This window comes from Lissotriton vulgaris, chromosome 2_1, assembly GCF_964263255.1.
Source record: "Lissotriton vulgaris chromosome 2_1, aLisVul1.2, whole genome shotgun sequence".
Lineage (NCBI taxonomy): Eukaryota > Metazoa > Chordata > Amphibia > Caudata > Salamandridae > Lissotriton > Lissotriton vulgaris.
The window spans coordinates 437,031,333-437,043,311 of NC_141687.1; the positions used below are offsets into that span (position 1 = coordinate 437,031,333).

General features: G+C 46.1%; 1 pseudogene across 1 annotated transcript in view; it reads right to left on the reverse strand.

Moving 5' to 3' along the window:
• The window catches only part of LOC147730567 (gamma-crystallin B pseudogene), a 42,075-nt pseudogene extending 30,412 nt beyond the window's left edge, over positions 1-11,663 (reverse strand). The window contains exons 1-2 of the transcript XR_015308301.1: positions 11,647-11,663; positions 11,047-11,289 (exon numbers count right to left, since the gene is read on the reverse strand). The product of XR_015308301.1 is annotated as a gamma-crystallin B pseudogene (transcript). The remainder of the gene's footprint in view (positions 1-11,046; positions 11,290-11,646) is intronic.
• Positions 11,664-11,979: the final 316 nt, after the last annotated feature.

Consider the following 11,979-nt stretch of genomic DNA (forward strand, 5'->3'; position numbering starts at 1 on the left):
GTGGTTGGGCGACCAGCTGCGCAAAGTGGCCGCTCTGGTGGGATTCAGGGGGTGGAAATTGATAGGAATCGAGTATTTAGGGGATGTATGGAAAGGGGACTCCCCCGTCACATTCGCAGATCTTCAGAGAGAGTGCAACCTTCATCAGTCACAGGGTTACCACCATATCAGACTCTTGCACGCTCTGCTGTCACAAGTACACAGTGATGTATCTATCCCGAATTACTCCCCGTTAGAAGATAGGTTGCTACTCGACCCCATCACTGAGAAACCGACATCCACAATCTATCGTAAATTAATCAACAACGTACCAGACCCCTTGATTACCCTCTGAGATGCCTGGGCCAGGGACTTCAGCAGCATGGACGATTAGGACTGGCAGGAAGCATTGCAGAGCCCTAGGGAGACCACAATATGCTCCAGGTTTAGATTAGTACAGCTGAAGATTCTCCACCACACGTTCCACCCTCGCACACACCTATATACATAGGGAAAGATCCCATCGGCACACTGTGTTAGGGGATGTCAGAAAGAGGGTACTTTCCTGCATATCCTATGGGAATGCCCCGAGATAGTTCACTTTTGGACTAACGTTACTGATGTTATGTCTGGGATGGTGGGGAAGACAGTTCCGCTGGAGCCGTAGTGGCTTCAGCTGATGATAAAGGGTGAAACTGACTGGTCCAGATACATGAGGATATGGTTGGCCCTGGCTGCTGGGATTGCAAAGCATAACATTGCTAGGGGGTGGGGGGCATCAGCGCCTCCGCTGCTGGAGGATTTTATAGCGTGACCTGGACTCGTGACAGAGTGCCGAAGAAACTGTCTACAAAAGCTGGGGATGTGCCAAGAAATTGGAACGAGTGTGGGCACCATGGCGAAAATACAGAGAACTAGGAGTGGGCACATAGATGCTGTTTGTATGAGTAATGTGATACTGTCTTTCTTTTCCCTCATATCTACATCGTTTCTGATTACTGTGGTCTCTCCATGTATGGACTGTTGACCCAGTTTTGTACTGGATGGTCTATTGAGCTTTGTTAATAAAAAGATTTTTTTTAAAACTTCTATTCCTTTAACTCCGGAATTCTTTTCAGAAGGCGCCCAACAGCCTTTCTATTACAGACTCTGCCTGCAGACCTGTCTTTGCCAAAAAGGGACACAAGAAAAGAAGCCAGGCAGAAGAGCGGGAAGGACGCGTACATTCAACTCTTGCTGCATCTTACTATGTGGGACTGTTTGTAGGACTGCTCCGCCTCAGAATGAATGCCATCCTACATGGTACACAGCAATTCCAACAATGAGCCGCTCTTATGTAAAATCTTCTCTGGGTCAGGTACAAAGTAAAAAGAAAAAAAGAAAAACAAACTGTGTCCTTTGGTAGCCAGAAAGGGCCCTGACCAGAGCCTTAGTCCTCAAGTCGGATTATATTTTCTTTTCCTTCATGGTAGATTAAAGGAAGAGTTTAGCCCAGAAAGGCTCTCATGGTACCCTCTGAGAAAAGCTGAAAAATAAAACACATTATAGGTTTCCTACTCTTTTGGCTCTTATATAAAATGTGGGCAAGGTGGGGGGGCTAGTGAGTTCTTTGTTTTTAGCTGGGTCACATAGTGCCCTCGGAAGGTAAGTGTAAAGATGCCCCAATCTTGAAGCAGTTTCAATTCAATTCTTTATCTCTCCAACAAGTTACCTCCAGCTTCTTTCAACTTGTTCTGCTGTTCCCCACACATTTCATAACATTATATTTTCCATCTACATTCCAAATTTCATATTATATTGCTGACATTCTATCGACTCTACACATCCTCCCCTTTATGTAATTAAACCTACATATTTCATAAATGGAAAACAATAATTTCTAAGCCTTCTATAAAAAGAAAAAATTGTATAACATAATTGACAGTGGTATGCATGGATTTCTTATAATATACATCTCTGATGTCTCGTAACCTTTTTTTTATGTGTCATCCACATCATTACGTGGACGTCCCATGAGTTTGCACAGGTTTCCAAAACTCCATTCAGATCCTTATTCCAGGACCACCACACTCAGTTTCACACGCCTCATTTTTAACCGTTGCAAATATTTGCTATCTCCCTTCCTGACCACACCTTCCATCCTTATCACATCCCAGTCACCAACTTTCACATCCACCTTCTTTGTACCTTTCCTGGTATCATATTATTCCCTGAATTGGCAAGACAGAGATAGACCCTTTAATACAACCACAGATCATGCAATATCTTCCATCTAACCTCTGTACCTGGAAAAACAACTTATGTTGCACTAAAACAACATTCACTTTCATGGTAAAACACAAAAAATATAGGGGCACATGCATCAACCTATTTAGGAAGTGCAAACGGTGCGAATCGGTAAATTCGGCCGTTTGCACTTCCTAAATATGTGTTTGGGATGCATCAAGCATTTTTGAGTAATTCGGTATTTTTACCGAATTCCAAAAATGCGATTGCTTTTAAGGAATTGCAAATTTGCGATTCCTTAAAAGCTATGCATCATTTAAAAAAAAATTGCGAGTATTCAAATTGGAAGTGCAAATTACCACAAGGTTCAACCTCGTGGTAATTTGCGAAATTGTTTAAAAATGCTTAAAAATGCATTTTTTAAACTGTCCAGTTACAGACACACATGTCCTTAGGACATGTGTGTGTGAAACATGCACTTTCAAATGCATTTCAGGGGTGCAGGGGGGGGTCCTTTGGACCCCCCCCTGCACCCATGAAATTTTCTAAGTGCCACTCGCAATTTGCTACTGCCTTCCAATTGACTACATTGATTCCTATGGGCCTCTAGGCCCATAGGAATCAATGTAATGCCATTCCTTAATTGCACTTCGCAATTAAGGAATCGCAATTTCCGAAAATTAAGAAATCCTAAAAACTTTTAGGATTTCTTGATGCATAGCATTTTGCATTTCCTAAATAGCGATTCCTTAATTTTCGCTATTTAAGAAATGCAAAATCCTAGATTGATGCATGTGGGGGAGTGTTCACTTTCTGAAACTCTGTGTTAGCGACAGGAAAAGCTTAGAGTAAGATGGGTGCTGTACACTATGTGTAAGAATAAGATGTTCTCCATTTGTGTTTTTAACTATGTATTAGCTGTCTTCACAACATTGACTCTTAATTCTGGCATTTATTTTTTATTGTTGTAATGTACTTCACTGATTGAATCTGTAAAGGTTTTTAACTATTTATTACAAGTAGAGAATGAAATGTAATTACTTTTAATCAATGTTTTCAAAACTGTACTTTTATGGTTTTTGTACTTCTATGAACACCGAATAAAAGAATTGAATTGGTAAAACATGCATCTAACTTCATTGGGTTGCTCATCTCCCATCCCTAGGGAAATTTCAGGCAGGTCTTCATATAACCTTCGCCCTTCCATGCCTAAATGATGAAGCAAGATAGTTTGTTTTCGCACCGGACCATATTTGTCCCCACCAATCACCAAAATATAAGCGAGGACCATTTTTTTCCATTGTTTCCAAGGTATTGATAGGACCAATAAGGAGTTGATAAGAATATGGGAGTGGGGTCTGTAGGAAAATAGGATCTGCTTTCATGGTCACCCTCACTTTTTGCTGGTGTCATTATGTTTCCTGACTAGTCTGACTTGGATCCTGCTAATCAGGACCCCAGTCTCTGTGCTTCTTCCCTAAATTGGAAATGGTGAGTACTTAGGTACACTCCAGATTGGCTACTGGTGTACCCTTGTAAGTCCCTAGTATATTGTACTAAGGTACCCAGGGCATAGGTACACCAGGGGTCTCCCATGGGCTGCAACATGTATTATGCCACCCATGAGAGACCACTCAAATTGTGACTATACACCTGCCATTGCAGCCAGTGTGAGCTGGTGCTAGCTAGGTTCCCCTATATCTGAGGTCACTACACTTAAATCATATAAGTCACCCCTAAGGCAGGCCTTTCAATCCTGGAGGCCGGTGATGGGTCCTAAGTGTGAGGGTGCCCCTGCATGAGCAGGACACCCCAAAAACCTTCGGAGTCTATTCTCCCGGGTTTTTAATCCAACACCCATTATGACAATAGAGTGGCCATGCATCATTACGCAATGACCATCTCTAAACTGGCTGTAAAAAACCCTGTCATGTTTGGTTTCATGTTGGATTCATAACCCCACACCGTGACCGGTGTGGAAGGTATGATTTCATGCACTGTAAAGCTACTCCGGGAGGCCCTCAGTGCTCCCGGTACCAGTCTTTCAGAAGCGGAAAGAAAGCTAGGGCTGCTGCCAGCAGATACACATTTCGGCCCTCCTGCTGCTGAGCCAAGCCTGAACAGGAGAAGGTAGAACAATAGGTATCCTGTCACAGGGAGGTATGACCAACTCCCAGACAGGATTTAGTGTATTGGGACAGGGTGGGGGCACTTGCCAACGCCACTGAGACTGCTTGAAAGCCACATTTGGTGCCCTCCTTGCATACTCCAGTTTAAACCAGTTCAGGGAGCCGTTAGCTCCCGCTCTGGCGTGAAACTGGAAAAAGGACGTGGTAGTATCCACCCACTGTCCATCCCCTCCTCTGGGAGGGATGCCTGAATCATCCCAAACCTTACCTAGGGGTACTTAAGGGCTTACACATGGGTGGGTCCCTAGATTTGTCGTGAGACAAGATTCAAATCAAATACCACTTCAATTTTGACTGTCTGTACACTCTGGACTTTGCTGGACTTCACTTTGGGATCCCAGACTGCACCGGGGAAGATTCTTGTAGGTGTCATTGTCCTGCTGGTCTTCTGCAATGTGTGAGTCTGTGCTCCATACAGGTTCTTCACCAGGCCTGTGGACATCCAAGATATCTGAAGGAATCTCCCTTGGAGTGAATGAGTCACTCTCCTGCATCTGCAAGCACCACAATGCAGCTGAATGGTCGGTTTATCCTGGGCTCCCACGGACTCTGAAAGGCTCTGCAACACAGGTGGTGTTTCTGCAAATCCCTTGAGGCCTACAATGTCTTCACACCGAGTTTGAGGTCAGTTTCCCTTGTCAGAACTGCTGAAACAGAATCCCAGTGCACTGCTTTGACTTGCCTTTGCCAATGTTTGTTGACTTTCTCCTCCTGAGATCTTTGGGTTTCTAGAAGCTCCAATCTCAAGCAATTCCTGCAGCCAAGATCTTTACCCTCACAGCTTCCTGTGTACCGGGGGCCTTCTTCTTTGGTGAGCTGCTCGTGGTGCTCTTGTGACTCCTGTGCCTTCGGTCTATGGATCCTCCTGAGGGTCTTCTTTGGCTTCAGTTGCCTCCCCTGCTTTCTTGGGCCTGCTCGGACTTACCTGGTCATGGTGAGTCACTTGGACCTTGCTGGTCCCGACACTCCACCTTTTTCGTTGACTACGTTGGTTTTTGCTGCTACAGCTTGTTGGTGCCCATGCCGGACACTGACCCCTTGGCCCTCGACATCTGACTTGGCACAGCTCATGAATAGCTTCTTGTTTTCCAAAGCGTCACCTGGCCTGCACAGCTGCAACTTCAAGGGCACTGTCAACCTCACATGCATCTCTGACATCGGTGGGCATGTGTCTTCTATGCCTCTGGGTCACTTCTGAGTGGCATAGACTCTGTCTCCTCTGCTTGCAGGTACCTCTCATCTTGAATCCACCTTCGGGTTCCACTAGACTCCTTCATCTTCATGTCCAGTCGCATCTTTCCTGAAGTCCTCCATTGTGGTCTACTGCGGTTTCTGACGTCACTTGACACCTATGCACCCGGCTTCCCTGGTATAGGTATCCTGGTTCTGGAGTATCCACGGGCAGGGTGACTCTCCAACCTTCCATCTTCCATGGGGTTTCTTCAGGGTCCGCTGGAAAGGGTCCATTTTCCTATGAACTGCAAACAAGACTTACTCATTGACTTGTGTTGATTACGTGGTCGTGTTGATGCTCTGCACAAGGCCTCCCTGGGGTTCCTGGGCACTTACCTCGGGTTGTTTCTTGGGTCCCCAACACTTCTACATCTTCTGGGATCATTCTTGACATGTTGTGGTTCCCATTCCACTATTTTAGTAAATGGTGTGGTCTCCCCCTGGAGACCACTGTGTATTTGTGCTACTTACGTGCTCTATTTCCTATGTAGTGTGTGTATTGTGTTTCTATCTCTGGGTAGGAGACAGTACAATTGTGTTAGTGAGTGCTTGTTATAAAATACCTATTGTTATACCCACACTGTGTGATTCTTTTTCACTAAACCTATACCATAAGATTAAGTACTGTAAAAACAAGTTGATTTACACTCCTTCTGGACTAAGCCTGAAGACTGCTCTCCCAGCTACCACATAGAGAGCTTTCTAAAGTTGTCAAAGACCACTAAAATCACCATAAGGGTTGTCTGGATTAGTGCTGGACGCTACACTTACATAAGTGAGCAGCATGGCTGACCTAGACATGGACCCTCTCACAGGGTCCATGTTTAGGTCAGCCATATTTAAGTACCTGGAAAGAAATGTGAAAATAACCAAGTAAAATAAAAAGTCAATACAACTGACCAAAAAAACAAATTACTAGAACAAGCTAACATACAAACGAAGCATACTCCATCTAGATTTTAGTTTTGAGTGTATTCCTTTTTCAGTGGTATTAACTTTATATGTGGGACCTTCTTGATGTTCCTGAGGGTGGTACCAGTCGCAGCCGGCATGACTCACGGGTGACGGGGCGGGGGGTCACGCGGGGGTGGGTCATGCAGGGGGGTTAATTTAATTTAAAAAAATATATATATATAATTAAACTTACCTTCCTGCCGTGTCCAGCGTCTACTCTGCTCTCCTGCTCTACAGGAACAGAAAGCAGAAGCAGGCAGCCAGGCTCCCCCCTCCCAATGAGCGTTGTGATTGGTCGGGACGCCGCCCAGCCAGCCGCATATTGGGAGATCATTTTCTCCAAGTAGGCTGCGTAGCCGCCTGTATGGAGAAGGGCGGAGTGTGCATGACTGGCTTGGGCAACCCCAGGGGGCCGACCAAACATTCTTAGTGCACTCGGAAGTGGAGGGCACACCACTCCTCCCCTGCCCTGCTCTCAGAGCAGCCCCGCCCACCCACAACTTAATATATAAAGGTAATAACAGAAAGTCCCCCATCAATCTCGCTGTGCAACAGTATCTCTGACTTCTTTGACTTAAAAATTTTAAAAGTCTATGAGTCCTTCGGGCCAACGAGGTCAAAGGTAAAAAAGTATCTAGCCGACAAAATATCGAGCGGCTCTACTTTGACACAATTTGATCCGATAGCCTTAAAGACAGTTATGCAAGAATTACATCGCTGTAAGTCAGGATCACCTGACGATCCCTGCCCCCCCAAACTTTGGAATCTCATGGCTGACTTTGTGGCCCCTGCCATTCAGCGAATATGGAACACGTCCATCTCATCCGGGGTGTTCCCGAATATTTGGAAACATGCTACTCTCCTCCCATTAAAGAAAAAACCTAACGGGGACCCCAAGGATCTTAGTAATCTCCGCCCAATTTCTTTGCTGGCAGCACCGGGTAAAATGCTGGAGAAAGCAATCCAGCGTCAATTAAATCAGTTTATTGAAGATAACAAAATACTACACGAGACGCAATCAGGCTTTAGACCCGGCTTTAGCACTGAAACAGCACTAATTGAGGTGGCAGAGTCAGTGAGGTGGTCGATGGATTCAGGAGACTCTGCAATGCTGGTGGTCCTGGATCTATCGGCCGCTTTTCATACGGTTGACCACACGATACTGCTGTTGCGACTGGCAGAGATAGGCATCCAGGACCAGGCCCTGGAGTGGTTACAATCATATCTGACCCAGAGATCACAGAAGGTGGCGCTGGGAGCTGTTTCTTCAACACCTAAAGCCCTCACCTGCTGCGTTCCACAGGGTTCGGCTCTTAGCCCACTTTTATTCAACATTTGCCTGGCCCCGCTCTTCACGCTGATCGCCAACTGGGGGATTAAGGCATTATTGAAGTCACTGTCGCTATCAGAGAGGTGTTGGATGCTGGAGGAAAGGCCATGTTGGTCATGTTGGACTTGTCGGCGGCGTTCGACACCGTTCCCCATGATACCCTCCTAACACGACTCTGGGAATGTGGTCTTCGGGGGACGGTGTGGAACTGGCTTAAATCCTTCCTAGCCTGCCGTCGGCAAACGATCTGGGCGCCCCCACACTCCGCCTTTATGGCACCACTGGAAGTAGGGGTCCCGCAGGGGTCTATTCTTAGCCCCCTGCTCTTTGACATCTTTCTGGCCCCCCTTGCAGAGGTGGCGGAGTCCTTCGGCGCTCAGATCGTGTCCTACGCTGACGACACCCAGCTCCTGTTCACATATGACAAGAATGAGGTGTTTGACGGGACTCGCATCAGAAGCTGCTTAGAGGCAGTATTTGGTTGGTTCAGAGGGCACGGCTTAAAATGCAACTCCGACAAGTCGGAGCTGCTTTTCTTTGGCTGCGCCACTGAACCAAATTGGAAAAGCTGGTGGCCGCAAGACTTGTTTCCACCTGCAAATGCTAGTGTCAAAGCTAAAAATTTAGGAATCATCGTCGATAATGACTTAGCTTTTGGGCCCCAAGTATCTTGCCTCTCGGGGAAATGTTTCGGCATCCTTCGGATGCTCAGAAAATGTCTCCCCTTGATTTCAAATAAACCATAGAAGGGTCATTGTTCAAGCACTTGTTGGGTCTAGACTAGACTACGCAAATGCCCTTTACCTAGGTCTCCCCAAATACCTTGTGAGGAGACTTCAAGTAGTCCAAAATTCAGCTGCCCGGGCTATCTACGAGCTCCCCAGACGCGCTAGTGCCTCGGACCTGCTAAAAGAACTGCACTGGCTTCCTATAGCCAAGAGAGTCCTTTTTAAAAGTCTGACGCTGACTTTCAAAGCCCTTCATGACATTGGCCCTAGTTACATCAGGAAACGTCTTGTTTTTTATAAGCCTAACAGAGCCCTACGGTCCGCCTCTTTGTCCAAAATGGTAGTTCCGACCATCAAACGCGCCAGACAAGGTGGCCGATCCTTCCACCACTTGGCTCCTCGTGCCTGGAACAAGCTTCCCCTTTCTCTTAGACAGACCTCCAGCCTTATGTCTTTCAGAAAGGCTTTAAAAACCTGGCTCTTCACCAGATAGAGCCCCCGCCTTTCCTTACGGTTTCAGTTATGTTGCCACCCCCGAAGGTTTTCTTCGCCAAAGCGCCGGGACACTCCTTTTGGAGTAGCTGTTACGCTATAGAAGAACGTGTTAACATAACATAACATAACATTATCATATGCCGACGACACCCAATTGGTGTTCCCATATTCAGAAGTGTCAGAGGCATCTTTTTTGAGCTTCAAGGGCTGTCTCCAAGACGTGGCCAGCTGGATGAACACAAATAAACTAAAACTTAACGCCAATAAGACGGAAGTGATCTTTTTTGGCAAAGGCCCCCCCCCCCCTCCATCTGAATATTGGTGGCCGACAGAGATGGGTCAAGCCCCCTCGCCTAGCCACTCGGCTAAAAATTTAGGGGTACGATGGGATGACAATCTGTCCTTTGCATCTCACATCCAGCAAGTAACGGGCTGCTGTTTGAGTAAGTTGAGAAATCTTCGTAAGATCCTACGACTTCTACCAGCAAGCTGCCGAAAAACCGTAATCCATGCCACAGTGACATCTAGGCTGGATTACGCCAATGGCTTATATCTGGGCTTACCAAAGTACCTTATACGGCAATTGCAACTGGTACAAAACGCGGCTGCGAGACTATTAATGCGGATCCCTTTTAAGCATTCAGTCTCTCCCTTCATTGGCTGCCAGTAGCAAGCAGAATAAAATTCAAGGCACTTACACTGGCCTTTAGATCTCTGTTCGGCAACTGTCCTAATTATTTGAAAGCACGACTGCCAAGTTACACTCAAGCTCGCTCCCTCAGATCCAACAATCGTGTCCAGATTGTAGTTCCTAGAGCAAAAAGAGTTCGGCTGGGAGGATGAACTTTTTCGGCCAATGTGGCGACACTTTGGAACTCCCTGTCCCCAGCTCTCCAACAGGCTCCCTCCGAATTATGTTTTAGGCGTTTGCTGAAAACCTGGCGATTTGCCCAACCGCACTAGAAGTTGCCACTTCTAGTCCACATGGTCAAAACCTACCTTGTTCATCTAGCGCCGGGACACCTCCTCACGAGGTAGCTGTTCGCGCTTTACAAAATTCCGTATTATTATTATTATTTCATGATTCTGCTTCTCGGACTTCGAGAAGCAGTGGGGCAATGCTCCGCCTCCCTAGTGGAGGAGCTGACCCTGGATGGTACCTAAGATACTTTTCTTTACTAATCCTTGAAGTTGTGTGGCATACACGGAGAAATGGTCCTTCACTCCTTTGAGACACGTTCAGCACGTTCATTGCATTGGCAGCACGTCGAAAGACATCGGAGATCTCAGATTAGGGTCCCGCGTGTTCCTGGTTCATCACTTCTTCTTTATTCTTCTTATCCAGGGGTGGGGGTACTTCGGAGTATGTTCCCCTCACAGACAAAATCTTGTCACCAGTTATGTAAATATGCACCCATCTTGAAGCAGTTTGAATCTAATCTTTTATTTCTCCAACAAGTTACCTCCAGCTTCTTTACACTGGTTCTGCAGTTCCTCACGAATTTCATACCATTACATTCTCCCACTACATTCCAAGTTCCATATTACATAGTTGGCACAGTCTATCAACTCTACAGTAAGGCCTGAGATGAGTTAGGACTGAGGAAGTACTGAAACCCAATGCTACAGAAAGCAGTTTGTTGATCTCACAAAGGGAAAACCAAGCCTAGTAATCCAAGATGAACTTCATCTTCTTATGCAGATTCAGACTGCTTTGGATTTGGGAGCAGCTCTCTCCTCCTGTAAGGCTCACGGCATCAGAAAAGGAGGAAAAAGTGCTCAAGATATGTTCATTTGTTTACAATTTGGAAATTAGCATTTGCTTTCCATTTATAGCAATGGTATACTCATTTAAATCATAATCAAAAAGCAGCTAAAAATAAGACATATGTTAGGATGGCACCACACTTACTGGTGGGACAATGCGGCAGGACCGAATGGAGTCACTGAAACCCATCCAGTCTTGGAGGTCCGGGTAGTCGCCTCTCCTCAGGAAGTACTGGTGGCCCGCGAAGGTGGGGCGCTGGTAGATCATCCAGCACCCACTCTCCACCCGGATGGAGTTGCAGCGGCTGATGAATGAATGCAGGTCGTGCTGGTCGCTGCTGCACTCGTAGGAGCGGCCCTGAAAGTTCCCGCCCTCATAGAAAGTGATCTATTAATAAAAGCAATATAAATGACATAGAATTTGTATAGGGCTTTCCAATAAATTGTGTTAATTTTAATGTTCTTTTTGAAATGGATTCACAGGCCTGGAGTGACACTAAATTCAGAGGGTTATTTAATGAGGCGCTCATGGGACCAAAAGTGAGGTGCAGTATTGCGTCAATGTACCTACCTACATTATAAACGTCTACAGTCTCAGTACGAAATTGTACAGTGTCGTGTAAGCGTCCAAGCAAACTTAACAAAGAGTTCCCTTCCTGGATCAGGATGAAAATGAAATGGGCTCTGAAAAAAGACTTGAGGGTCGCGTCACCAAAAATAAAAGGACAGCTGCTGTTGCAATTACCTTCCCCATTGTGTCCAGTCCCGGCCAGATTTCCCTAACAGGCCTCTCGAAGCTCGGACTTTTATAGCCCTGATGGCACTATTTCATTCAGCACAATCTGTTGTTGTTTACAGGCCGTCAGCAGAAACGCAGCAACAGAGGTAAACACGTGAACCTGCTGGTAGGCACTGTGCCTTGTCTCATTGTCTCAGCGGGCTGGCAGCTGTACGATGAAGTCCTTTGTCTATAACTCCATGGTTGCGCAATCTGCTCCCACCATAAGGAGATATCCCATTTTTTTTTAAAATAGTGTGCTGATAAAAGGGGAAAAGTCATATTTTTCTGCCTCTATAC